Below are 27742 nucleotides of genomic sequence, written 5' to 3' on the forward strand. Positions count from 1 at the left end.
AAGAGCGAGAGCAGCAGCGCGAGCAAGAGCAAGAGCAAGAGCGAGAGCAGCAGCGCGAGCAAGAGCAAAAGCAGACCAAGCAGGGGACCGAGAGCAAGAGCAGAGCAGCAGCGCGAGCGAGAGCTAAAGCAGCAGCAGCTCCTACTGATGTAGACGTCGCCGCTGAGGGAGCGACGCCGTGGAGGAAGTGGCCGGCGACGCAGCCGTGGATGGAGCTGTGTCGTGTCGGCTCGGAACCAAGCACCAGCAGCACCGTGAGATCGAATCAAGAAGAAAATGCGGCGATTAGTGTACAACCTCTTTGGTGGTGCTGATTAGGCCACAGCTTCATCTGAGGAAACGGTGATGATGATGCTCTTCCGGTGGTGCAGGTGAAGACGGCGGTGTGGGAATGGAGGTGGTGCGAAAGACGAGGGGAACGTCGGGGCAGCTCCTTGGAGGTGGAGGACGGGGTGGCTGAACCGACGGGACGACCAGATCGACGATGGATCCTCATCCGATACGATGGATGAGGGACGTCGAGGTGTTGCTGTGGGCGACGTCGTCGGGGAAGAGGCTCCGGCTGGGTGGCGGACGGAGGAGGGTGTGGGGCTTCGTGGGTTTTGCCGGCCTCGGTGTACGAATGGGTGGGCGGATGGGATGGGAGTGGGGGAACCATGGCTTAGGGACGCGCTTTTCTGAAATGTGGGGAAAGTTACAAAAGTACCCCCACTGATTAGAGGCAGTTCTTTTGGTTCAGGGGTATCACGGGCATTTCGCGTGTCGGGATTTGACGGGAGGTGGGAGTTTTCGCGCGCATTGTAATTTTGGAATAGCAAGGCGCGGGTTGAGATGGAGGGAGTTGTCGGAGCACAACGAAACAAAGATATATCCTAAATATTTCGGGCTAACAAGGCGCGGGTTGAAATTTCCGGACAAGCCTAATGTGTACTGTACCAAATCAATTTGCACTACAAATGTCATTCAAAACTTTGAATTCATGTTATGTTAAATTAAAATATTTCGCTACGTGTATAATGCATGCAACCTAATACTCAAATGAACGTTTTAGTGCATTCCAAACGTATATACTACCGCTTCAATATGAACTAAATTTGAATTCGTTTCTCTATTTGAATAAGATCTACAATAATGATTGTTGTGAAGTCAAAGCATTTGAATCGTTTCTCTGTTTTAATAAGATCTACAATCGTCATTATTGTCAAGTTAAACCATCGTTTGTGTATTATCTTCACAGCACATCACATGATTAGTCTCGAGTTACATATGAACTATGTGTACTATATGAACTCGAACTCGATTTTTTGAATCCACTTTATGTTGATTTCAAATCATAGTACATTTCAAGCTCTAGCTAGATCTTCACAAACTAAACCATGTCTCATATATGTATAATGTGTTCATCACATTATGTATGGTGCCCTGCCCCCTGCGCCTACAAGTATTTAGATGTAAGTTGCAAACACCACACATTACCACAAATTCAAATAAAATGTGAGAATGTTCGATATATAGTATTGTTTAGATTGTTCGATATTTAGTTGTAAGCTGCAAATGCCACACATTATCACAAATTCAAATAAAATGTGAGATTGTTCGATGTATAGTATGGTTTAGATTGTTTGACATTAAGCTGTGAGTTGCAAACGCCATGCATCATCACATTATGGTATAACATGTGCAAAACCACAACACGCGTATCACCGCTATATTCATGCATGCATATGTTTAAAACACTATGATCTCCTATTAAAATATATGAATCCACTTTCATATCAAATTATGATCTGTGTTAGTCTTTTACACCCACACAATCCTCTAACCTTTGTAGCTACCACTAACTTTCTCTCGTGCATGCACACGCCCTCCTCGCCCTCCCCCTCCCTCAGCATTCTATCCATCATGCACATTCATTTTTTTTCTTTAGGTCGTTCTCCCACAGTCTCCACAACTCCTTTCTGACACACACCGATCAATAAACCTCTCCAGCGATGTCTTCCTACAACATACACACGCACCTTCAATCTCCTCCTTTATGTGTCCTTGCCTCGTGTCTCTCATACGGTCCCACACACGTGTAAACTCTCGCCCCTCTTTTCATCTATCTCACAACCGCACACTCCTCCCCCTATCTAGCTAGTAGCTGGGCCTCTCGCACCACCTCCTAGCTCCATTCTCTTTGTCTATCCGTCTCGTCGGGCCTTATTTGCCTCTAACAAATGGACGTACACCGACCGATCTCCCGCTATACATATAGCTAGCTAGGTCCTTATAACTCGTTTTTTCCCCACACATCGATCGATCTACCTCATTAGTTATGTCTCTCCCTTCCTCCGACAAACAACAATTGATCTACCGATCTAGTTAGGTTTGCTTACCAAACACATGGTTTCCCTTCATCATCCATGGATGTGTCCCGACAGATCTATCAGGCACAGGCGCATACAGAAACACATCCCCACTCTTATTGATAATATTGCAGTTCCACCCTCAGTTTGTCTAGTAGGCCTCTCCCACTATCTTCGAGAAGCAACTCCATCACCCATCCAGCACTATACCCCTCTCCCTCCCTCTCTCTCTCCTCTCTCTCTCTCTGTCCCATCCTATTTCCCGTCCTTCAGTTATGTATGGATGTCGACCGATCTCCCTCAAGACATAGCTGGGTCTCTCCTTCTCAACACATATACGAGTCGTTCTACCTCTATAGTTAGGCATCTGCCTACCCCTCCCCCCACCCCCTCCCACACACACACACCGATACATCGAGCGCTCTAGTCATGTCTCCCTGCCACACACAAACTTGACCTGTTCCCTCTGACGTTCCGGTAGCTAGGTCAGTCGCCCTATATCTTTGACTTGTACACACACACAATTTCGATGGTTGTCTTCATCGATCTTGCACCCACCCACTTGATCCTCTATTCGACTCTATCGATATCTATGACCCCTCCCTCTCTTCTCGTGGATCGCCCGACCCTCTATATATGATATGGATAGGCCTCCATTTCACACACATTGCATGCAAAATTTGTTTGAGATGTCATCGACACATATTCCCACAAATACATTCACGAAATCAACCTGCCCCCCCCCCCAAAAAAAACAAAAAACACTCACGAACGCACAAGCCATTTGTCTAGGTTTGTATCTCTCACACACACCCACGTAGATGGGGGATGTGCACAAAGAGAAGAGGTGCACGCACGACGCGCGTACTCCCTTCTCTTTCCCAACCACACCCGCGCGGGTACACGGTGGAGCTCATTTCTGTACGAAAAGGCAGCCCACGTGGTAATTTGACATGTGTACTGGTTCTCCACTAGATGGAGGGAGGATCGTCTACCACGGCTGAACAAACAAATTGCGAATTGATGTGTTATGTTAAAAATAGGCAAACCATGTGGGGCCTACCTTAGAGGCAAGGCTCTATACACTGGAGTACTTTTGATGTGTCCCATCAACTCGCAGAACGAGGAGAAGCTTGCTTGTATGCCATCTCCCCCGCCCACGGGCGCGGTGGCTCACAGGATGAGGTGAAGCTTGCTTACTACGCCTTACGCCAGCTCCCTTGCCCACGCGCGCGGTGGCTCGCAGGACGAGGAGAAAATTTTACTAGTACTCCCTCCGTTTACTCCTCGTCCCTACCTTGGTTAGAGAGATTATCATATTGTTTGGAATGTATGTCCTTTAGTAGATTTCAATATGAAATACTAGTACATACTCCAAACACTGATGTATATAGACATATTTTAGAGTGTAGATTCACTCATTTTGCTCCGTATGTAGTCAATATTGAAACGGACGTAATAGTACGCACTCTCCCTCGCCACGTGGTGGACGTGCAGCAATTCATTCGGTCTCATATAGCCAGAACGATATATACTGCAGTACCATTATTGCTCGACTTCCCGAAGAGGCGAAGAGCCAATCGCAAGGTTAATAGTTTGGAGATGCCAAGCGCAAGGTTTATAGGAGAACGAGTAGTAGGTGCCGCGTCATTTATAAATAAAGTTGTAGTGTGAGGTGGGCCATGTAATCACTGAGCCTGCATGTTTTCACTGCTCTTGCACTCCTCCGCCGTAAGAATGGAGAAAATTGTAATCTAGTAGTACCTCCTTGCGCCAAAGGCGTGGGACATCCAGCAGTCCTACCACCTTAGTAATAATGACCAATGAGCCATCAAATCACATAGACCCAGCAGTAAGTTGGACGGACGAAGCAACCATCACTCTTGAATCCGCTTCTCTCTTCAACGTAGGCGCCAGTGAGAGGTCGCGTCCACTCTGCCCGGGCATGAATGCGGCACCGATTCTTTGGAGCGGCGCTGACCGTTTCGGGCGGGAAGCACGCGCGGGCGATGGAGGGGCTTTGGGTGGGCCAGGCTGGTCAGGAGCGGGCGTGGCAGCTGTCCGCCTGTCCCTACCGGACGCCCGGAAACAAGAGGATGCACTAACTCTCGCGGCTAAAATCGTACGCTACACACCATCTCTCTATAGGACTAGGTCGATCTGTCGCTCTCTAACACACACATGTTGTTAAACACACACACACGCACATGCACACGCACACACAGGTTCATAGAATAGGAAAATCATGCAAGTGCGAAGCCACAGGAAGTGAGATACAAATGGAGTATGTACAAGAAAAGAAGAGGTGACGAATATTCCATCAAACCTAGACTGAGGAGTAGTACTCCCTCCGTCTAGGTGTTAAGTCATCCTACGGAAATCATATATTCCCAAAATGTTTAGGCGTCATCCATTAACTTTGCATCTCAATCCCCTCCTGGCCTCGTTGCTAGCGAGCGTTGTTACTTAGGGAGCATTTGGATCCTTAGCAAGAACAGCTTATAGCATAGTCAGGCAAGGTTAGGCGTTTGGAACTGTTAAAATATGTTCGCTTTTGTGGGCCAGCTAGCTTGGGTGGGCTAGAAAAACCTTGCTAGCTCGGGAGAGCCAGATCGGCTCGCTTCCGACGGCAAACTTCGCATAGTAGTAACATAGACTAGTAACATATGCATGTTGTACTAGTCCAAGTTACTCACCACTATGACCAGCCTAAGCAATGTAACCAAACGCTCCTTACTCTGCCTTGTTATCTCCCCCGGAAACCCAATGCATGGAGCGCAACTCCACGTTGATCAGTCAAGAAATCAAAGTCGGCTTGCATGCGAGTTAATACGTGGCCCTGCGTGGTAGCTAAAATGGCATCTCTTAGTTGTTTGGATTAATCGTTGTGTTTAGAGATAGAAATCAGGGCTTTGATTGGAGGAATGACCGGTCAAGTTTCTCCTTCTCCTCCAATCTGCTTGCACCTTGGTCCTGCTGCACCTTCTAACGTGACTTATTACACCTAGACGGAGGGAGTCGTACGAGATACGGCGGCACACTGACTTAGGTCAAATACAAGTGCCCAAAATTGTGTGCATGTTATGATAAGGATTCACTTAAAATAGTATGTGAGCGAACAAAGGGATCAATTGGACAGTGTTCCCGAGCAGTAGCGAGATGTGTGAGGTAAGATACACCGCTAGCGCTTTTAGTTTTTCTTATTAATTTGTTTATTTCACCCTCTGACTGGTGGGACCCAACGTACTACGTGGAGAGAGGTAAGGTGACTAAGGTTGCATTATCTCTGCACCACTGTGGATAGTCTTACCACCAAAGCCACATGACACGATTATGATTTAAATCCCAATGACTCCCACACACACAAAAAACGGCATGCTTGTCACACGAATGCAGGAATGTATAAAAGGTTATTTTCCTCTTGTTGAACATAACGGGAGGGTTGTGTAGCTAGTTAGCCTGTTCGCTAATCAAACTTGAGGTCTCGGGTTCGATAACTACACTTGAGCATAATTAGTGCCAGGAGGATTCTTTGACTGGTCAAAATGGATGGATACGGAGCTATACGATCTCGTAGTGACCATATAATCACCTCATCACGTATAAGCTGCAGCCTTGACGCTTGTTTTCTAGGGTTTGCACTCTTCACACTCTCTCCAGTATATATATACACGCTGGAGCCTCAGCGCTTGTAGTTGCTCTCTTCACACTCTCTCACCCTCTCCATATCTAAACAAGACTTCGTTGGCCTCGCTCTCTCCCCTCACTGCTGGTCTGCTTGTAGTTGCTCTCTTCACACTCTCTCACTCTCTCCAGATCTAAACACGACTTCGTTGGCCTCTCTCTCTCCCCTCACTGCTGGTCAAAGAGCCGGCCGGATCCGTCCACCGGGAAGGGAAGGAGGCTTAACGCTGTCGCCGTCGGCGAGGGAGGGAATCCACTACCGGTGCAACTATTCACTTTCACCCAGCGGCGGCGCGGGAGGGCCTCCGACCCCTTCTTCTTCGCCACTGTACATAGTGTGGGTCGAACGGCCTTCGGTCACCCACCGAACCACACCCCAAGAACCTTAAGCTATAATTTACTTATTCCACATGCATTGCTCTAGCTGCATGTGGGCTTTTTCCGCTTCTGCACTCAAAACTAGGTGTTGGATCAAACAGGAAAGTAGTGGGGAAAGTTGTATACCATGAATCTAGGACGTGGTTCAAAGAGGAAAGGAATGGGGGAAAGTAGTGGGAAAAGTTGTATAGCATGAATCTAGGACGTGGTTCAAAAAGGAAAGGAAGGGGGAAAGTAGTGGGGAAAGTTGTATCACATGAATCTAAGACGTGGTTCAAAGAGGACAGGAATGGGGGAAGTAGTGGGGAAAGTTGTATAGCATAAATCTAGGACGTGGTTCACAGAGGAAAGGAAGTGGGGAAAGTACTAGTACAGACTGGCTATCCAACACCTACGTTGGTCGAAAAGGGAAAACAATGACAAACGCAGTACGCACATCTGTAACAAACTGATCTTTTGTTTGTGGGACAAGCCTGTAGAGTTTGAGCAGGACTAGATTTGATGTGCTCATATAGGGAAAGGTGTCTAAAGATAACAAAACTGGGACCAACACAAATATGCTCCTTGGTTGTTTGTTCTTTGTTGCAACAGACTGTGCATCGCCCCAGTACATCGGTAGATGCACATGGTGCTGGTGCGTCCACTGTCCCGTGCAACTCTTTAGTTGTTGTTAATCTAAGGCCCTGTTTGGTTAAAAACTCCCTAGTCCCTACCTGCTTGGTTCCATGGACTAAACATGGACTAGAGGTTATTAAATGGCATGCTAAAAGACCATGTTACCCCTAGTAATGAACTAATAGAGACAAGGTGCAATGCGTGGCAGGGGCAACTATTGGAAAAAAGTCCGAAAAAGACTCTCCCTTGGGGTCTTCTTTCTTTAGTCCAAATGCCCACTTTTTGTCCCTAAAAGTCCCTCCTGTTTGGTTTAGATGGGACAAACACGGAGTTTTTTTAGTCCCTCCACCAAAATGTCCCTGTAAACAAGCACCCTCTAATAATGTCGCTGGAAAATTGATGCAATGCCACAGTTAAAAGAAAATTACATGTTTAACGAATTTTATTGTTAATATAATCTCTCTATTAATATTAATCAATGCCACCGTTTGAGAAATGCTACTGTCTTGCTTTCTTTCCCATTTAGATAAGGTAGATGCTTCTTTTTATTGGCTTCTGTGTCATCCACCGTTATTGATCACTAGTTGTTTCCTTTGCACCTCTGTGTAAACAGGGTTATCTACTTCACCTCGTTGCCATTGTGACCTTTTGTTGCACTGCACAAAATAATTTTGTTTTAAGAGTGTTTTGTGCAGTTCAACCAAAGTGTCACACCGACAACGTTGCTTGATTTCTTGATCTTAGTGGAACTGCACAAGAGGAGATCTTACTTCCTATCCGTGTTGGCAAATTTGGTTCAGATCTTCTTCTTGTGAGTTGTTTGAATTCCGCGTCATGAGAGGTCAGTACTAGCCTTCTTTCACATGATTCTGCAGTGTGCTTTCACATGTTTTGCTACTTGTACAATAATGTTGCTTGATGTTACCGAACTGCACAAATGGAGACAAGACTTTCAATCTGTATGTGCACCACAATATCCCATTGAGGTAAGATAAGGATATTTCACAACTGTTGGCCTGTATTTTGCCACTTTCATCAGAAAATCAATGTCATTGCTTAGTGCTATACTTGTGCAACCTAATTGACATGCCAAATCTTACATTGAAGGCGAAGCTTGTCTGTTATTGAACCAAGTGATGAAGGGGAAGAACAAGCAGTAGAAAAAATCAACTCCTGGTGCTGTAATGAAGCACTGGAATTGTGATGACACAAGTAATGATATAGTTTTGCATCTTAATTTATTGCTATGGCTGGAATGAGCAATTGTTTTGCCACTGATTTGATGTCACTCTTAATGTAATACGTAATTATATCTACTTGTGCAAACTGGGATCTTCTTTGAAGATACAATATATTTTAGTGGAACTGCACAAGAAGATGTTGGAAACATTAATCTAATTGAGGAGTATATAGTAAGCATGGCCACCACAGTAGATAGCAACAGATGGTTCCGGAGAAGTGCTTCATCTGTATGCTCTACACAATAAGCCTCCTGACAAAGGTTGGTACTCGCCCACTGATTTCATCCATACGATTGAGCTTTGTCATCTCTATTGGTGTTGTGCTACTGTTTAGATATTGTCATCAAAAAGTGGTATTGTCCTTGAGAAGTGCTTCATCTGTGTTGTTTTAAATATTTCCTTTTCTTTTTTTTCGAGCAAACAGGGATGCTAGCATTTAGTTATCCTCTTGTGTTTGCACAACAGGATCATCCTCCTCTGAAGAAGAATATGGAGTACGTGAAGTGACTAGTTCCGATTATGCCAGGATGAAGAAGCCATGTCTATCTTCTCATCAGAAGGAGCAGTTGAAGGATGGTTACATTACCCCCCACAAGACCAAACTAACTTAAGCTTAGAAGGACTGACAAATCTCCATTTTCTTGTTGTGATGTGCGAGTACAATGTTGTTCTAGGATTCTTTCCGGTGAGTTCCATTTTTCTAAAAGTGTGCTCTACATGGACCATGTAGGTGCCTGTTTAAACTGTCAATTCATAGTATAGTTTGCTTTATACTAATCACTTTTTTTATTTATGCAAACAGGGGTGCTCAGCTTGATTTCAATGGGAATTGCACAAAATGTTCATGAATACATCGAATCATTCATTTCCACCACAAGAAAGGAGGTGCCGATAAGTTCAAGGCGTTGCAACATATAAGGGCGAAATCATACAAGCTACGCGCGAATTTGGTTGATTTTGGTGGAACTGCACAAAAAGAACAGCTGGCTTATTTAGCACGAGGTACCATGTCAATGTCCGAACTGATGGCAAACCCTGCCCATTCCACAACCGTAGGCATTTGATATTTTGGAATGGGAAAACCTTGTCAAATTTTGCTCATTGATTTTAGCAAGAAGACATGCGTTTGATATTTTCGAATGGGACGCCCTTTGCTGTCAGCAGCGTCGATCCATCTTTTCTTTATTCTTTAGTTGTGAAGTAAATATTGGCTCTCACATGTGAATCGCTGAGATGCATAATCATCGATTGTTTTAAATGTTCTCTATGAATTGCCATGCCTGTGTGTTTGATTGCAATGTACAGGAACGCTAAAAAGCTACTCAAACTCTTTGTACTCCTTCTATTCCTTTTTACTTCGCACATTGTGGAAGTGCATAATGTTTTCTATAAGATTGGTCAAAGTAGAGATACTTTGACTGCAGACAAAACTTGTATGCAGACTAGAAAGGACCGGAGGGAGTACATGTGAAACTGCTGCAAACGAGGTGATCACCCTGGGAATAATGCTAGTACATATTGTTTTGCATGTTCATCCAATGCTAGTGATACAAGAATTTGAACTAATGGAAATAAATTCATTCATACACGGTCAGATTTCATATAAACATGCTGGATTTCATTACATTTCATACATTCTTCAACTAAAAAGGGGTGCGCTGGAGGTATAATTAATTAACCGAAGCTACCCACATGTGTCCGACTGAGTCAAACAGAAGCTTCAGTGACTTAACTGCAGGTGTAGTTGCGTAACTAACATGTGGCCCAGATGCCTGTTGGGCCCACGTGTCAGTCAGCCAACTGCACCAGCAGTTAAGTAGAAGTAGTGCCCTTCTCCAACATAGCTCTCCGACTCCACGTCGCCGCCAAGAAGCTAACCGGTTGTCAGTGGTCAACCCACCTAGCTTGTCATAGCAATTAGGGCAACTAGGAGCCCAATGATCAGGATCCCCACATGACAAACACCTTTCTTCTTGTCATTCTTCTTCTTGAAGTTCGTGTGTTGCACATGTCGGGGAACGTAGTAATTCCAAAAATTTCCTACGCACACGCAAGATCATGGTGATGCATAGCAACGAGAGGGGAGAGTGTGATCTACGTACCCTTGTAGACCGACAGCGGAAGCGTTAGCACAACGCGGTTGATGTAGTCGTACGTCTTCACGGCTCGACCGATCAAGCACCGAAACTACGGCACCTCCGAGTTCTAGCACACGTTCAGCTCGATGACGATCCCCGGACTCCGATCCAGCAAAGTGTCGGGGAAGAGTTCCGTCAGCACGACGGCGTGGTGACGATCTTGATGTACTACCGTCGCAGGGCTTCGCCTAAGCACCGCTACAATATTATTGAGGATTATGGTGGAAGGGGGCACCGCACACGGCTAAGAATATGATCACGTGGATCAACTTGTGTCTAGGGGTGCCCCCTGCCCCCGTATATAAAGGATCAAGGGAGGGGTGCGGCCGGCCAGGAGGAGGGCGCGCCAGGAGGAGTCCTACTCCCACCGGGAGTAGGATTCCCCCCCCCCCTTTCCTAGTTGGAATAGGATTCGGGAAGGGGGAAAGAGGAGAGAGAGAAGGAAGGGGGGTGCCGCCCCCCTCTCCTTGTCCTATTCGGACTAGGGGGGAAGGGGCGCGCGGCCCAGCCCTGGCCACCTCTCCTCTCTTCCACTAAAGCCCACTAAGGCCCATATACCTCCTGGGGGGTTCCGGTAACCTCTCGGTACTCCGGTAGATCCCGATTTCACCCGGAACACTTCCGATATCCAAATATAGGCTTCCAATATATCAATCTTTATGTCTCGACCATTTCGAGACTCCTCGTCATGTCCGTGATCACATCCGGGACTCCGAACAAACTTTGGTACATCAAAAAGCATAAACTCATAATATAACTGTCATCGAAACCTTAAGCGTGCGGACCCTACGGGTTCGAGAACAATGTAGACATGACCGAGACACGTCTCCGGTCAATAACCAATAGCGGAACCTGGATGCTCATATTGGCTCCTACATATTCTACGAAGATCTTTATCGGTCAGAGCGCATAACAACATACTTTGTTCCCTTTGTCATCGGTATGTTACTTGCTCGAGATTCGATCGTCGGTATCTCAATACCTAGTTCAATCTCGTTACCGGCAAGTCTCTTTACTCGTTTCGTAATACATCATCTCGCAACTAACTCATTAGTTGCAATGCTTGCAAGGCTTATGTGATGTGCATTACCGAGAGGGTCCAGAGATACCTCTCCGACAATCGGAGTGACAAATCCTAATCTCGAAATACGCCAACCCAACATTTACCTTTGGAGACACCTGTAGAGCTCCTTTATAATCACCCAGTTACGTTGTGACATTTGGTAGCACACAAAGTGTTCCTCCGGTAAACGGGAGTTGCATAATCTCATAGTCATAGGAACATGTATAAGTCATGAAGAAAGCAATAGCAACATACTAAACGATCGGGTGCTAAGCTAATGGAATGGGTCATGTCAATCACATCATTCTCCTAATGATGTGATCCCATTAATCAAATGACAACACATGTCTATGGCTAGGAAACATAACCATCTTTGATCAACGAGCTAGTCAAGTAGAGGCATACTAGTGACGTTTGGTTTGTCTATGTATTCACACAAGTATTATGTTTCCGGATAATACAATTCTAGCATGAATAATAAACATTTATCATGATATAAGGAAATAAAATAATAACATTATTATTGCCTCTAGGGCATATTTCCTTCAGCACAGCCTTGTTCTTCCCATCAAACTTTGCTTTAGCATCAAACTTTGCTTTATCATCAAACTTGCCATTGTTCTTGAACTTATGGGGCTGGAAGTTCTTCTTCTGTACCAGATCGGCACTAGATCCTCCCTCAATTCCTCGAGCACGTGTGTCCTTTGCTCTCGCCTTTTCTTCCACATCAAGAGTGCCAATGAGATCCACGAAGGAGGAAGCTTAGTGATGATACCTCCGGCAACAAACTTGTCTGGTAGCATACAACTGAAGTGCTCAAGTTCTCTAGAAAATGACTGTATCTCATGAGCTTGCTCAACCACGGAGCGCTCTTCAATCATCCTGTAATCATAGAATTGCTCCATGATGTACAACTCAGTGCCAGCAACCGGAGGGTAGCAGTGGTGGCCTTACTTGGACCCGAGCGGCGGCGACCTACCGTGTTCTACTCTTCCTCGTTTTCTGTGTGGCGCGGCCTCGTTGGCAGCGGGGCGGGGCCTCGGCGGAGCCGGCAATGTCCTTTGTCTCATTGCCGACGGGCGGTGCCTCGGCGGAGCGGAGGAAATCCTCCCCCTCGTTGCCGGCAGGGTGGGGCCTCGGCGGAGCCAACGGTGTCCTCTGCCTCATTGTTGGCGTCGCGGGGCCTCGGCGGAGCAGGGCCTCGTCGACGCTAGTGGAGCGGGGACTCGTCGGCGCCGGCATTGTCCTCTGCCTCGTCCTCGGTCTCGCCAAACAGCGCGTCACCCACTTCACCGCCCTCTTTGTAGGCGGCCGCAGCCTCCGCCACCCGCATGCGGTACCGCCAGCGCTCGAGGCGGCCCTCGTGGGCGGAGCGGTATGAGTCGAGCAGCGCCTCCTGCTCCGCCCGCTCCGCGGTGATCTTCTCCTCCGCCTGCAGGTGCTCCTGGAGGAGATGGTGGTTGTAGGCGGCGTCGGCCTGTGCCTCCCGGAACTGCTCCTCACGCTTCTGCCTCACCATGTCCATATATTGGGCACGGGCCTCGCCGATGGTCATGGTGCAATGCACCGGCGAGGATGGCGCGGAGGAGGGGGTTGGCGCAGGATCGTCGACTACCATGTTATCCATTTGGACGTCGTCGTCCTCCAGCTGCCTGCCGGCCAGCCAGTCGGCAGCAATAGCTACCATCTCCTTGTGGTCCATCGTCCGCCCGTCCCAAAGAGCGCTGGAGCGTGAGGAAGCCATGGTGGGCAGTAGTGGTGTGGACAGGATAATAGGAATGGATGCAGATGGCTGCGGCTATGGCCGGCGCAACAGTTTATATAGCCATGGTGGGCGGTGGAGGGATGGACGTGTGGAGCTGGAGTAGCCGCCTCAGCAACTGTGTATCATTAATGTGGGTGGTAGAAGGACGGACGGACGGCACTTGTGTCGTTTGAAGGCGGAGCAATCGCATGCACCGGGAAGCGAGACAGGCGGCGCTGACCGTTTCGGGCGGAAAGCGCGCGCCGACGAGGGAGGCGGTCTGGGTGGGCGAGGGCAGTCAGACTCGTGCTTGGCAGCGGGTCGGTCCAGCAGGCAGACATGCTGGCTCGCCAGCTACCTCGCCGAGCTGAGCGACGACAATCAGACGATGGACGTAGCTTCCGACCAGGAGTCGGCGCCACTGTCCAAGCCGGTTAATACCGTGTTCACCATAGAGCAGGTGCAGCCGCACTTCGACGCCCTAATGGCGGAAGAGCTACCAGCGCAGGAGGACCTGTGTTGCAACCTCCATCTCCTCAACAAGCACCGGTGAACAAGCGAACGACAATGTCATCGCAGACATGTGGCCCTATGATCATGGCTTCTCGAATGAGCAGCGGGCGCTGTATCAGACCATCTGTAGGGCCCGCGAGGCCCTCTCCGTCGCCCTTCGAGTTGTTGCGCTCATCGTGGCGCCGCCGTCTCGGGTTGTCAACGTGGTCAACGTACATGAGGATGGGGAGATGACTTTACTTGGAGAGGATGGCAGTGGGGACCCACTAGGGCCATAGCCGCACGTACGCAAGTGCCTCCTTATTAGTATATAAAACTATAATTTTTTTGCTTCCTCCTGGTTTCCTGACATCACGGTCCCACATCATTGTCAACCTATATAGTCAAGAAACGAGATAATTGCACAAGAAGCGGGCGACAGCTGGGACCAAGCAGCTCGAGCAGTATTTGTGTTTTTGAAGTGTGAGCACTGCAGAGTTTTTCTTGAGCGATGTTTAGCCCAGATGCTAATTTTTCTCCTTTGAACAACAACGAAAATATCGATGCAGCTATTAACTGGGCGGGATGTGGCCCGTCTAGCCCAGGCCAGATATCCAACCCAGATCTTAATTTTTTTCAAGCTGAAAATGGCTAGCCCAGCTATACTTTTTTAGGAATACCCAGGCAAGGTCAAGTTGTTATTGTCCGTCCCGCTGGGCTGCAAATCTTTCCTAGGAGGGATGCATTAGGCTTAACAAGAAAATTGGCTTTAAGAAATAATAAATGGGATGTAATTATAAAAACTAGGCAGTAAATATAAAAAATGCACCAAACACGTAATTACTTTATAAAATATTACTTTTGGATATTGAAAATTTTAATTTCATTAATTGTTGCGAGCGCAATGTTTCGTTGGATTTTTATGTAATATAAATTTATATTGAAATTGTATTTAATCTGACTAGAAACTTCGGGATAAAAATATTTCGGATCCCATCAAAATGTGGAAAATTTTATTGAATTCTGTTTTGAACGGTTGGTTGAAATGGGTTGTACTTTTAACAAACTATAAATGGGTTGTAGTAAATTCCATTACAATTCGGAAATTGGCTGCACATTCTTACAAATCTCAAACGTCCTATAAGTTCTCTGCCACACACTTGTGGCCTTACTAAGTTGACGCATGCCCTATAAAATAAGAGTTGACGTGTATGCAAGGCTTTGTCAACTTATAGTCAACACACGGTTCTAGCGGCAGTGGCCGTTGGATGTCCATCCAATAGATGATGTGCTTCTTCTTCAATCTCGGATATTCTAACTTTACCCGCTCAAAAAATGATTCCTCCCCCTGACATCTGGGGCGCACCGTTTCGGAAGCTGACATGTGGGCCTACTAAGTTGACGTGTACCAAGGGCTTTGTCAACTTAGTCAATATAAACGATTCTAGCTGCAGTGACCGTACGATGTCCATCCAACGGCCGTCGTGCTTCTTCAACCTCTAGTCTTCTTGCTCCAGCCGTCCAAAGCAGTGCCGGTCATGCCACCTACTCCTGCCTCCCGTGGCCGGCTGTGCTGCCGCGCAGGCCTCACCGCCCCTACTACTCCCACCGCTGGCCAGGGTATCCCTCAACTCACCCACACCCCCTATTATTCTGCGGCGATGACAGCCTCACACCGCAGCTGAACCAGTGAACCCTCGTACTCCTTTTCGTGTGGGCATCCACTGTCGCGTCTTCCCCGGCTCCGCGTCGTCCCCTTCCTAGGCCTCGCCGTCGTCCACCGCCCTGGTGCTCTCGGCGCGGCGTGGTCAACGTGGTCAAGGAACGACTTCCACCGGAAGAGTACTGTACGTGGAGAGGCTGACAGCTGGGTCCACGGCAGCCGCAAGGAAGTGCCTCCTTATTACGCGAAAAATAATTATTCCTCCACCTGATAGTAGGGACCCACCAGACGGGCCATCGTATTTGGCGAAAAAATGTTTCCCCTAACTGCTGGGACCCACCGGACGGGCCAATGTATTTCACGAAAAAATGTTCCCCCCGCTATAAGCTCGGACCCACCGAAGGTGCCTCCTTATTACGCACAAAAAAATGAATACTCCCCCTGCTAGTTGGGACCCACCTTGGTGGGAGACTGACTTGTGGGCCTACTAAGTTGACGGGGACGGAGTGCTTTGTCAACTTAGTCAATATGAACGATTCTACCTCCAGTGACTGTACGATGTCCATCCAACGGCCGTAGTGCTTCTTCAACCTCTGGTCTTCTTGCTCCAGCCGCCCAAAGCAGCGCTGGTCATGCCGCATGCTCCTGCCTCCCGTGGACGGCTGTGCAGCCGCAGAGGCCTCACCACCCCCTACTATTCCCACCGCTGGCCAGGCCCTGCGGGAACGGCAGCCTCACACCGCAGCCGAACCAGTGAACCCTCGTACTCCTCTCCGCGCGGGCTTCCACTGTCGCATCTTCCCCGGCTCCGCATCGTCCCCTTCCTAGGCCTCGTCGTCGTCCACCGCCCTAGTGCTCTCGACGTGGTGTGGTCAACGTGGTCAAGGAACGACTTCCATCGGAAGAGTACTGTACGTGGAGAGGCTGACAGCTCGGTCCATGGCAGCCGTAAGGAAGTGCCTCCTTATTATGCGCAAAATAATTATTCCTGCACCTGACAGTAGGGACCCACCGAACGGGCCACCGTATTTGGCGAAAAAACATTTCCCCCCTGACTGATGGGACCCACCAGACGGGCCAACGTATTTCGCAAAAAAACGTTCCCCCCGCTGTCAGCTCGAACCCACCGGAGGTGCCTCCTTATTACGCACAAAAAAATGAATACTCCCCCTGCTAGTTGGGACCCACCTTGGTGGGAGGCTTACTTGTGGGCCTACTAAGTTGACGGGGACGGAGTGCTTTGTCAACTTAGTCAATATGAACGATTCTACCTCCAGTGACCGTACGATGTCCATCCAACGGCAGTAGTGCTTCTTCAACCTCTGGTCTTCTTGCTCCAGCCGCCCAAAGCAGCGCCGGTCGTGCCGCATGCTCCTGCCTCCCATGACCGGCTGTGCTGCCGCAGAGGCCTCACCGCCCCCTACTATTCCCACCACTGGCCAGGCCCTGCAGCAACGGCAGCCTCACGCCGCAGCCGAACCAGTGAACCCTCGTACTCCTCTCCGCGCGGGCTTCCACTGCCGCGTCTTCCCCGGCTCCGCGTCGTCCTCTTCCTAGTCCTCGCCATCGTCCACCGCCCTGGTGCTCTTGGCGCGGCGTGGTCAACGTGGTCAAGGAACGACTTCTATCAGAAGAGTATTGTACGTGGAGAGGCTTACAGCTGGGTTCACGGTGGCCGCAAGGAAGTTCCTCCTTATTACGCACAAAATAATTATTCCTCCACCTGACAGCAGGGACCCACCGGATGGGCAACTGTATTTCGCGAAAAAAAAACGTTTCCCCCTGTCTGCTGGGACCTACCAGCTACATCTTCGCACGCAAGGAAGTGCGTCCGGGCAAAAAAATGATTTGTCCCCCTGACTGCTGGGACCCACCAGGTACATCTTCGCACGCAAAGAAGTGCCTGACAGTCGGGACCCACCTGGTCGAACCGTACATAGCATTGTCATTCTGGTCGCGAACGTGCACGTACATACTAGTCGATGTAGAGGCGCGCACGTGTCGTAGTAGAGGCGCGCATGTAGCATGTACACGTACGTACAGTGGCCAGTGTGCAAGAAAGAAAATACAGCCACGTACGTACATACGGGCAGGGTCTCGAACGCCTACTCATGCATACGTACGGCCAAGGCTCGTGTACATGGCTTGGTCGAAACGGAGAAACTGCGTCATCGTCGTGTTCATGGGGAGCCAACCGGCTGGGTTGGAACGGAATGCGTCATCGTGTTCATCGGGGGGGCTTGTACGGAACAGCCGATGGAAACGAGGCCTGGTGTACCGCAGAACGAAGGAAACGGCCTTGTGTTCGACCGGCCACGTTTGAAACGGAATCCTGTTCATTGGGAGGGGTCTGGCGTATCGCAAAACGGAGGAAACGGACCTCCTACGGTCGAAACGGGGGTCCTGTTGGTCGGAGGGGTGTGGCGTACCGCAAAACGGAGGAAACGGACTTGTGTTGGAGCGCTACGGTCGAAACGGGGGTCCTGTTCATCGGGAGGGGTGTGGTGTGATAGCCTGGCTTAATAGGGATGATAGACTACTCATATCAATAAGGAATTCCTTCTTTTCCGAAAGCCCATTCGAACAGAACTCCAAAGTTAAGCGTGCTCAGCTTGGAGTAATTTCAGGATGGGTGACCGACCGGGAAGTTGCTCCCGGGTGCGCACGAGTGAGGACAAAGTGCGCAGAAAAGACTAATATTGATCTGTGGGGCTAGTCTAGATCCTGCCAGGAGTAACGACCACCGGCGGGTGTGTCCGGGGCGTTACAAGTTGGTATCAGAGCCGACCCTCGCGGTTATACGGATGTTTGCGGACAGGTGTGCGGTCATGTTGTTCATGACGTTTGTGACCCGTCGTGGCACACAGCATGGCACATGTACTGGACTGGATGCACAGACTTTTGTGCCAAGAGGGAACGTTCCTGTGGCCCGACGAGGACGTCGGTTCCTCTAAGTGGGGGTGTATGTGATAGCCTGGCTTAATAGGGATGATAGACTACTCATATCACTAAGGAATTCCTTCTTTTCCGAAAGCCCATTCGAACAGAACTCCAAAGTTAAGCGTGCTCAGCTTGGAGTAAATTTCAGGATGGGTGACCGACCGGGAAGTTGCTCCCGGGTGCGCACGAGTGAGGACAAAGGGCGCAAAAAAGACTAATATTGATCTGTGGGGCTAGTCTAGATCCTGCCAGGAGTAACGACCACCGGCGGGTGTGTCCGGAGCGTTACAAGTTGGTATCAGAGCCGACCCTCGCGGTTACACGGATGTTTGCGGACAGGTGTGCGGTCATGTTGTTCATGTCATTTGTGACCCGTCGTGGCACACGGCATGGCACATGTACTGGACTGGATGCACAGACTTTTGTGCCAAGAGGGAACGTTCCTGTGGCCCGACGAGGACGTCGGTTCCTCTAAGTGGGGGTGTATGTGATAGCCTGGCTTAATAGGGATGATAGACTACTCATATCAATAAGGAATTCCTTCTTTTCCGAAAGCCCATTCGAACAGAACTCCAAAGTTAAGCGTGCTCAGCTTGGAGTAATTTCAGGATGGGTGACCGACCGGGAAGTTGCTCCCGGGTGCGCACGAGTGAGGACAAAGTGCGCAGAAAAGACTAATATTAATCTGTGGGGCTAGTCTAGATCCTGCCAGGAGTAACGACCACCGGCGGGTGTGTCCGGGGCGTTACATGTGGCGTACCGCAAAACAGGACTCCACGGGATACTATTCATCTCCACCGTCGACCCCCTCCAGCCTCCACGGGCTACTGTTCATCCATCGTCGACCTCCTCCAACCTCCACCTGCGACTGTTCATCCATGGGCTCCTGTTCATCCATCCTCCACCACGCGCTACCCCACTGGCTACTGTTCAACCAGCCCTCTCCACGGGCTCCTGTTCAACCACTCCTCCACGGGCTACTTTTCATCCAGCACTCCACCGTCTACTGTTCATCCAGCCCTCCACAGGGTGGTCCTGTTCATCCTACCCTCCACGGGGTCCTGTTCATCCAGCCCCAACCGGCTCGATCGATCGGGGTCCTGTTCATCCAGAGGCAACACCATGGGGTCCTGTTCATCCACCCCCACCGGGAACTGTTTATCCAAACCCCCCAGCAACGCTCACTGTTCATCCAGAGGCAGCATCGATCGGCTTCAGTTAGCAGCAGTAGCGAAGAAATCGCTCGACCGGGTTCAGTTAACAGCCATCGATCGATCGCTTAGGTTCAGTAACGCGTAGTCTGTAGTGCAATCGCTCGGGTTCAGTTAGAGCCCAACGCCTCGCTCCGGTTCAGTTAGAGCCCAATGCCTCGCACCCACGCGCGTGCATGTACAAGAGAAACGCACATCGCTCGGCCCCGAACACCCACCGTAACCGGGAACACCCCGATATTTTCCTCGCCCTCGCTTCTACCATGGTTTTTTCCGTCATGGATGGCCCGAAGAATGTCATGCAGCTACGTCTCCGGCCCGCCCAGGACGAAAAGCCCATTTTCTGTCATGATTTTTTGTCATAGAAGTAGGACCCCACCACATCTATGATGATACCGGGTTTTGTCACAATTATCATTATAGAAGTGTCATAAGTATGAGAGAGAAAAAATTCGTTTGGCCCAAAATGTCACGGATGTGTCTTTTTTTTGTAGTGGGTGTTTGCGCAATATAGCCTTTTTATTTCCTGTGTCCCTAGTTTATGTGTGCCTTCAAGCAAAAAAGGTGGGCATTTATGTTGTTATTGTGTCCTGGAGCTTCGAGTGAAGGGCAAGGATGCAATGCTTGCCGTTCTCATACTGTTCTAGAATAACCGTGGCCTTCTCATGGAGAGATTGATGGCTTGTGTAGGTAATTAGTATTATGTCCATGTTGTTGTTGGCTAGATGGTAATGGCTCATCAGAGTATACACACACGAGTGTATCATGTAACAATTCGCAGAGTCACCAGAATATATACACATTAAATCTATTGTTCTATTTTATCAATGTGCTGCATATGTTTCTAACTCCATTATTTCTGTTTTTCTTTATCACCTTATCCAACATCGTAGATTCCTGTATTGATGCATGCTAACTATTAATATGATCTTGTATTAAGCTTTAGCTGGCTGTTAATTATGTTGTGCTAGCTGCTGACTAACCATGGCCTGCGGCTGCTGCTTGTTTCTTTTAGGCGGAGGTGACTTGTACACAAAGTTGTACGACTAGCTGAATGGTCAGGATCGGCCACGGAGAGCTTGGTTTTAGTGGTCCTGATGTATGAGCCTACTTTTCCCGGACGCTAGGTTGGAACCCGTGCTGGATCTGAAGGCGTGCTGCTGTCGGCGTCTTCCATGCCCCCAGTTGTGACCCTCCCTGACCCGGGTCGGATCTGAAGGCCATCTCCGAAGGAGGAGGTGGTGGACGACAACGTGATCCCCTACTGCAGCATCGATGGCAAGAAGAAGAGGACCATCGAGCAGCAGGAGTTCCTCAGAGCCCTATAGGTACGTACAACTGATTCACCTTCTTCATGTTTCCGTCGATTACTCTATCTGTCTGACTTGTATCTCTCTCTGTTGCTCCTCAACATGCACTCTTGTGCAGTCCTACTATGACCATAAGGCCATCATGTCCAACGAGCAGTTCGACAACCTCAAAGAGGAGCTCATGTGGGAAGGCAGCAACGTGGTCATGATAAGTACGAGCTCACAGAATCACCCTGCTCAAACAGAATTTACAACTATTGTTTGATTGATTGTGTTGTCATGCACCGTGGTCATGCTAAGTACAAGCAGTTTAAGTTGTGATTTCGCTTCCAATTAACTCTGTTGTGAATGTGTTATATACAATTGAATCTGGAAAAAAATATTCCTTCAATTATGTTCATGTTTTGGTTTCCTAGAATTGGTCCCTAATTTGCTGCTGCTCCAAATTTGCTTACATGCTTGATTAAATTCCATTTTTTCCAATTAAGTTGCTTGCTTGATGCGCCAAAATTCAGTAGAATTTTGATTATCAATTGGTTTGGTTGGATTCTCCCAATTAACTGAAGTTGTTACAAAATAGGTGGTTGTTGTCCAATTGCTTCAGTAGAATAAAAATTGATGGCTGACATGTGTTGTTTGCTATCTTTCGTCTCACCTTATGATGTCAAAGTTTATCGTCTCTTGTCAAGGTTTTTGCTGTGGTAACTATTAATTTGGAAGATACAGTGAAGGACAATTACATGTATATATCCACACAACAAATATATCGTGTTGTATTATGCTTATGCTACTTGTATCACCAGTGTTTTCTAACTCTAACACCTCTGTTTTTCTTTACTGTCTTGCCTAACCCTGTGTTCATATGTACAGTTTGCTCAAAATTAAGTATAAGTTAGGCCGCCATGTTAAGAATAACCTGAGAACACTTGCTCTCTCTGTATGTCTTTATTAAGGTCGGCTAACCTTATAGATGTTGTCCTTCTTTCATCTACTGTACAATGTCATGCATATGTTTATTCGGTTTGAACTTTGTATATGTTTATTCAGTTTGAACTCTACATGACATGAAGTAATTATTTTCTGTGTTTTTCTCAACTTGTTTTCTTTGTCACTTGATACATACTTAGTTTGCACTTGAAGTTGTGGGCTAGTGATGGTGATTTTGTTCTACCTGAATGCATTGGTACCCCCGTCATCGAGCGCACAGATGCAACGGTGGCAAGAAGATCATGGCCGTGTGCATCATCAAGCACACCATGGTGATAATTCACCTCCTCATAGATGCTAACTCAATCTAGATCATCGCGATGCTATCATCCTTTGGTATCTCTCTTGGTTCCCTTTATTCTCTAGTGTGTTTGTGATGTTAGTATGCGTGCTCTGAGTAGTAATGTTAAACCTTGCCTATTGATTGGATGGTTGTGGTAGTAGAATGGTATTGTTGTTTAGGCGCAATTTCTTGTAGTGAAGTTTTTTGCACGACCCGCACTTGTGCAATGTATATTCATATTGTGTCTTTGTTTTCTTGTATGAATGAGTATGCCATTTTAACTAGCTGGAGAACAAAAAGCATGGTAATAGCTGAATTTGTGTCGTCATTCTAGTCTAAATATCTGTCATTTTTTGAATGGTCTCTTCTTAGTATATTGGCTCCAGTTTTCTAATTCTTCTCTACTGATTCATGTAACAGGGCGACCGTGAAAGGCATATCACCGTTTTGTTAGCCCAGTCCTGACAGTAGCAGGTGCCTAGTTTGTGATCGCTATCGAAGGAGCTCCACGCTGAAGAACATAGCTTGTAACTGTATCTGGTTATTACGCATGTGGAGCTTGTAACTGTGATTGCCATACTTGCAGAGCTTGTAGCTAGTTATTACACTTGTAGAGCTTCTGGCGAATGTTTGGAGTATTACATGTAGAGCTTGTAAAGTATATGTTTGAGCTTATTACGCACCAATACTCCGAGAGAAGCAACTAGCTGCTGGACATGGGCACGGCGGCCCGGACAAGCTCCGCTAGGTTTCACGTGCATGCAATAATATGGATTTGATGATTTGCAAATGGGATATCCAGTTGTGAAACCGATTTTTTGATGTGTTGTCAGATCACTGTCCGTGGGCGTTTGAGGGGGGGCGAATTTAAGTACTTGTCGTTGTAGTTGCTCTTACTAAGCTTCAAAAAGCATATATAAGTACTTTGATTTTTTACTTCGCACATACATTTGTTTAATGTCTAACATAGTAAAGTTTGACCATGTTTTTTTTGTGAATTGACCATGTTTATTTGAATAAATATCAATATCCACGATACCAAATCGATATCAGCAGATGCATTATGAAATTAATATTTACATTATAAATTTAGGGTTGTATATACTGGTTTTAGACAAATTTTATGAAGTTTGAGTGAAAAGAAACCGCGAGAGAGTGGTTATTACAATTTCACTTCACTCTCATCCATTAATGCCACACCTACCCAACCGAAACTAAGCGTGCTAGCTTGCCGGGTCAGCAGCACAGGAAGTTTTGGCTTTTCTTCTTGTTGGCGTGCGGGAGGTCATTAATTTCCTGGAGATTAGTGAGTAAATAACCATGGCCCCATGCATCGTCGTGTAGCGCTCTAGCTCGGACCATCATTTAGCGCACATAATCCTGCGTGCTCCCTCCCCCCCCCCCCCCCCCCCCCCCCCCCCTTCTCTCTCTCTCTGTCTGGCGTAGGTACGTATGTAGGGCGTATGTGCATCCTACACGCATGCAGGGACCATCTAGAGAGACAACGAACTAGCGGTACGGTGGGCACAGTGGCACAAAAAGAGGAGAGAGAGAGACCATGCACAGTGCCCCGTCAATGGAGTATTGCTCGTCTCTCTCTCTCTACCAACCTCACCGTCAATGTACTCTCACAGTCACAGAGGCTCCTGCCGATCGAGCTGTAATGTGTTGGACAGGTTGCTGCATATACGCACCTGCCAATCACTCCATACACACCGATAGCTACGTGCTTATGAATGCTTGCATAGTTGCATGAATGAATGCCGCTAGTTAGGTCGATTTGGCGGCATTCATGCATGCACCTACGTACGTACGTAGCACCTACCTGTAGCTAGCTACTAGTAGTGCCACGATCGAATACAGACCGGATGATTGCAGGGCGTGGTATCCAAGACAATCATATGGAAAGAGAGGGGTATCTGGAAATATATGCATGATTGTGAATGGTCCCCTGAAAATTCGTTGGACGTCTTCAATGGTATCCATCGCTTTGTCTTCAACTCACCGGCTGGCCCTCAAGTCTCAACAAATACATAACCACACACACCTGTGCTAACTTCACCGGCCGGATCTATGACTGGACTTGGATTTATATACATTCCTATAGACTTCCATTCTTGCATTGCTACATCACCATGCTCTTTGTAACATCCAAGTTATATAACTTTCTTTCGGTAGCGAACTAGTGTATGATATGAGCTCGTAACCTTTGTATTGCTCTCACGCAAACGCAATCAGCACTCCTTTTCCGGGATACAGCAGCGTCCATGCTCTTTGTAACTCTAGGGACAACTTACTCGGCTTGATTCATAGTCAATCTTACTAGCTACTCCGAGTACTCAAGCAGCATGCACGTCAAAAAATACGAGCGAGGTCTTGGCAGTTGGGACACAGTTAACGTACAGTGGCCAAGCAACGGCCGGTCCACGCACTACTGCGTGTCTGGACCGATGATCTGCACCTAGATAGGCAAGATGGTACAAACTATTATTGGATCAATTAAATGCACGGTGTATGCGTGCGTCTTGACTGATGGCATCACGAGGGTGCACCGGGCACAGAGGTTAACTAGTTCTTGATCATTGCTCAGGTCAGTGTGGTCAAATCCAATAATCGATCGATGGATATGCAAGCTGCGTACGTACGTAGGGCAATTTACCTGACTCATGTCAAACTAGCTAGGTACGATCGAGGCATACATGCATGGCACGTGCTGCTACAGGGCAGGCAACTGTTACGAACACGTGGGGAAGGTACGTACAGCACTACGCGTGCCTAGCTTTCTCAACCGACACATGCATGGGTTGACGACCAAATGGCATGGAGCAACACTACTCCACCGTTGCCCTAGCAAAATACCACTATTCGTGCATGCATGTAGTACGTACTCGTATATATCAATGCTTCACCTCTGCTGCATAGTATATAAGTAAAAATGAGATACTACGATTTAGGTACAATCAAAAAAAACATTTAAGCGTGACTGTACAGTACTAGTGTACTGTGTACCCAGTAGGCTCAGTGTTTATAGATATACCTTCCTCCCATAATATAAAAGCGTTTTTATACTATACTAATGTCAAAACGCTCTTATATTATAAAACAGAGGGAGTATATTACATGCATCAGGGACAGATGTGTTGAGACTTCAGAGTTCTTTTTTTTTAAGGAAGACTTGTGAGTTTTTTTTTCTTTTTTGCGGGAAAAACTTTCAATTTATTCATCCTCAATCATGGTAGTATAACGAACACTAGAAATATTAAAAATGACATCCAGGTCCGTAGACCACCTAGCGACGACTACAAGTACTGAAGCGAGCCGAAGGCGCGCCGCTGTCATCGCCCCTCCCTTGCCGGAGCCGGACAAATCTTGGTAGATAGTCGGGAGTCATCGTGCTAAGGCCCCATAGAACCAACGCACCAGAACAGCAACCGCCGTGATGAAAGAGCGTAGATCAAAAGGATCCAACCTGAAGACACACGAACACGACGAATAGATTCGAAGACAGATCCGCCAGAGACACACCTCCACATGCCCACCGATAATGCTATACGCACCACCGGAATGGAGGCTAGGCGGGGAGACCTTTATTGCATCTTAAGGGAGCCGCCGCCGTCTCGCCTTCCTGAGCAGGACACAAACCCTAACAAAGTTCAAAAAAAAAAATCTAAAAATTGAGCCCTCCCACCGGCAAGGGCCGAGATCTACGCTACCTTTATGGCCCTAAGGCCACCGAAGACGAAACGGACTGGCGCCGACGCCGGTGGGAGGCAGAGGGCCCTAGCTTGTGTGATTGGTTTGAGGCTAGGGGCTGTTTTGGATTGCAGCCCTCGGCAATGCGTTATCTTGTGTACTTTTCCATAAGCTGCTACTCGTAATGGGGATGATCATAGACAAAATCAAAGCTGGGTGTACAAGCGTAAAACCCAGAGCAACCCAAAAGGCAAAAGGGGTCATCGATCGATCAACCGACATGGCTAGATCCGAGTGAGAACCCCAGACAAAGATCGATCGGCCGGGCGCGCGCGAGAGAGAAGCACTGGCCGGCCGGCCGGTATGTGCATTTTTCTTTACGAAAAGAGGCTGGCCGGCCGGTCGGGGCGCCATGCATGCATATGCACGCAGCTATAGCTAGCTAGGTACATTCGCCTTTCGCCTTTTCTCCCTCGATCCATCATCGATCATATGGTGCTTGGAATTGAAGCAAGCTGCTGGAGCAAAAGAAAAAGAAGGCCAGTACGACCACACATGCATCCATGTAAGATGTTCGAATGCATGCATGGATTGAGCTGCGACGGCCTTCACTGCCACAGAGTAGATACATCGTGAAGCCAAAAAACCGTCAATGCAAACCATCACAAGGATACATATCTAAGATTCTACTACGTTTCTTGAAATTTCTATAACCTCGACTACTGCTCTCCTACAGCTTTGGATCAGTATCCAACTATCAGCTGCATGCAATTGTCGTCGCCGACTTACGGACCAAAGTTTTACGATGTAACTTAATAACGCTGCATTTTCAGACGGCCGGTGCTACCACACTGACACTGTGACAGCATGCAAAGTGCCCATATATGGTAGTACAGTACTATGTAATAATATCAGCTGATCGATGAGTGAAAGGGAAGCTAGCTAACCACCCGGCTTAGCAATGTCGATCGATCGTGGTGTGCACGTGCACGAGGGGTGTAACTTTAATCGTAAGGCGGGCAGTAAAAGAGGTGGGTGAAATGTGTGTAAGGTGGCCGGCCGGGTCAGGATTTACTGCATTCGTACGTTTGGCCAGGATTTACCGCGATCTTAGCTAATCATGTTCTTCTTTTGGTTGGTTGTTGGTTGGTTGGGTGTGTGTTGACGAATGAAAGAAGCCAGGAGTGCGCTATTCGTCACCCTGGTGAGGAATAGTTATTCTTCACCCCCCTCTATTTTACCATCAATGCACCGTAATTTTACATTCCGTAAGTTTTGTCTTATTTCCGACGCAAAAAGGAACCGTAAGAAAATATATAATCGCCGTAAAAAATATTTTTTGTTATGTAAAATTACAAACGTAAAAACATAGTATAAAATACACATAAACTGCAAAATAAATTGTCTTATGACCTATATTTTTATTTTCTTATGTCAAATTTTACGTAGTGAATCAATAGGAATGTAACTATTTGAATTCGAAACGTAATTTAATTATGAAATGATCGTAAGATTACCTCGGGTGAAGAATAACTTATTCTGTGCAAAATAAGTTATTTTTCGTCCCAGGTAATCTTACGATCATTTCATAATTAAATTACGTTTGCAATTTAAATAGTTACATTCCTATTGATTCACTACGTAAAATTTGGCATAAAAAATAAAAATATAGGTCATAAGACAAGAAAATTTGCAGTTTATATGTATTTTACACTATGTTTTTACGTTTGTAATTTTACATAACATAAAATATTTTTTACAACGATTATATATTTTCTTACGATATCTTTTTACGTCGGAAATAAGACAAAACTTACGGAACGTAAAATTACGGGGCATTGATAGTAAAATAGAGGGGGGGGGTGAAGAATAACTATTTATCACCCAGGGTGACGAATAGCGCGACCCTATATATATTACTACGAAATAGGCTTGCCAGTATACATCAATAT

The 27742-nt window shown here is 47.4% G+C and overlaps 1 long non-coding RNA gene across 2 annotated transcripts; it reads left to right on the forward strand.

Annotated features, from left to right (window-relative positions):
* The first annotated feature begins 20594 nt into the window (after positions 1 to 20594).
* LOC125555711 lies at positions 20595 to 22954 on the forward strand. Of its 2 annotated transcripts, XR_007304823.1 has the most exons (4): positions 20596 to 20845; positions 20946 to 21039; positions 22035 to 22150; positions 22518 to 22954. It is a non-coding gene; the product is annotated as an uncharacterized LOC125555711 (long non-coding RNA). The 2 variants fall into 2 exon arrangements; XR_007304822.1 differs by having other exon boundaries at positions 20595 to 20845; positions 20946 to 22150.
* Positions 22955 to 27742: the final 4788 nt, after the last annotated feature.

This window comes from Triticum urartu, chromosome 5 (assembly GCF_003073215.2).
Source record: "Triticum urartu cultivar G1812 chromosome 5, Tu2.1, whole genome shotgun sequence".
NCBI classification, from domain to species: domain Eukaryota; kingdom Viridiplantae; phylum Streptophyta; class Magnoliopsida; order Poales; family Poaceae; genus Triticum; species Triticum urartu.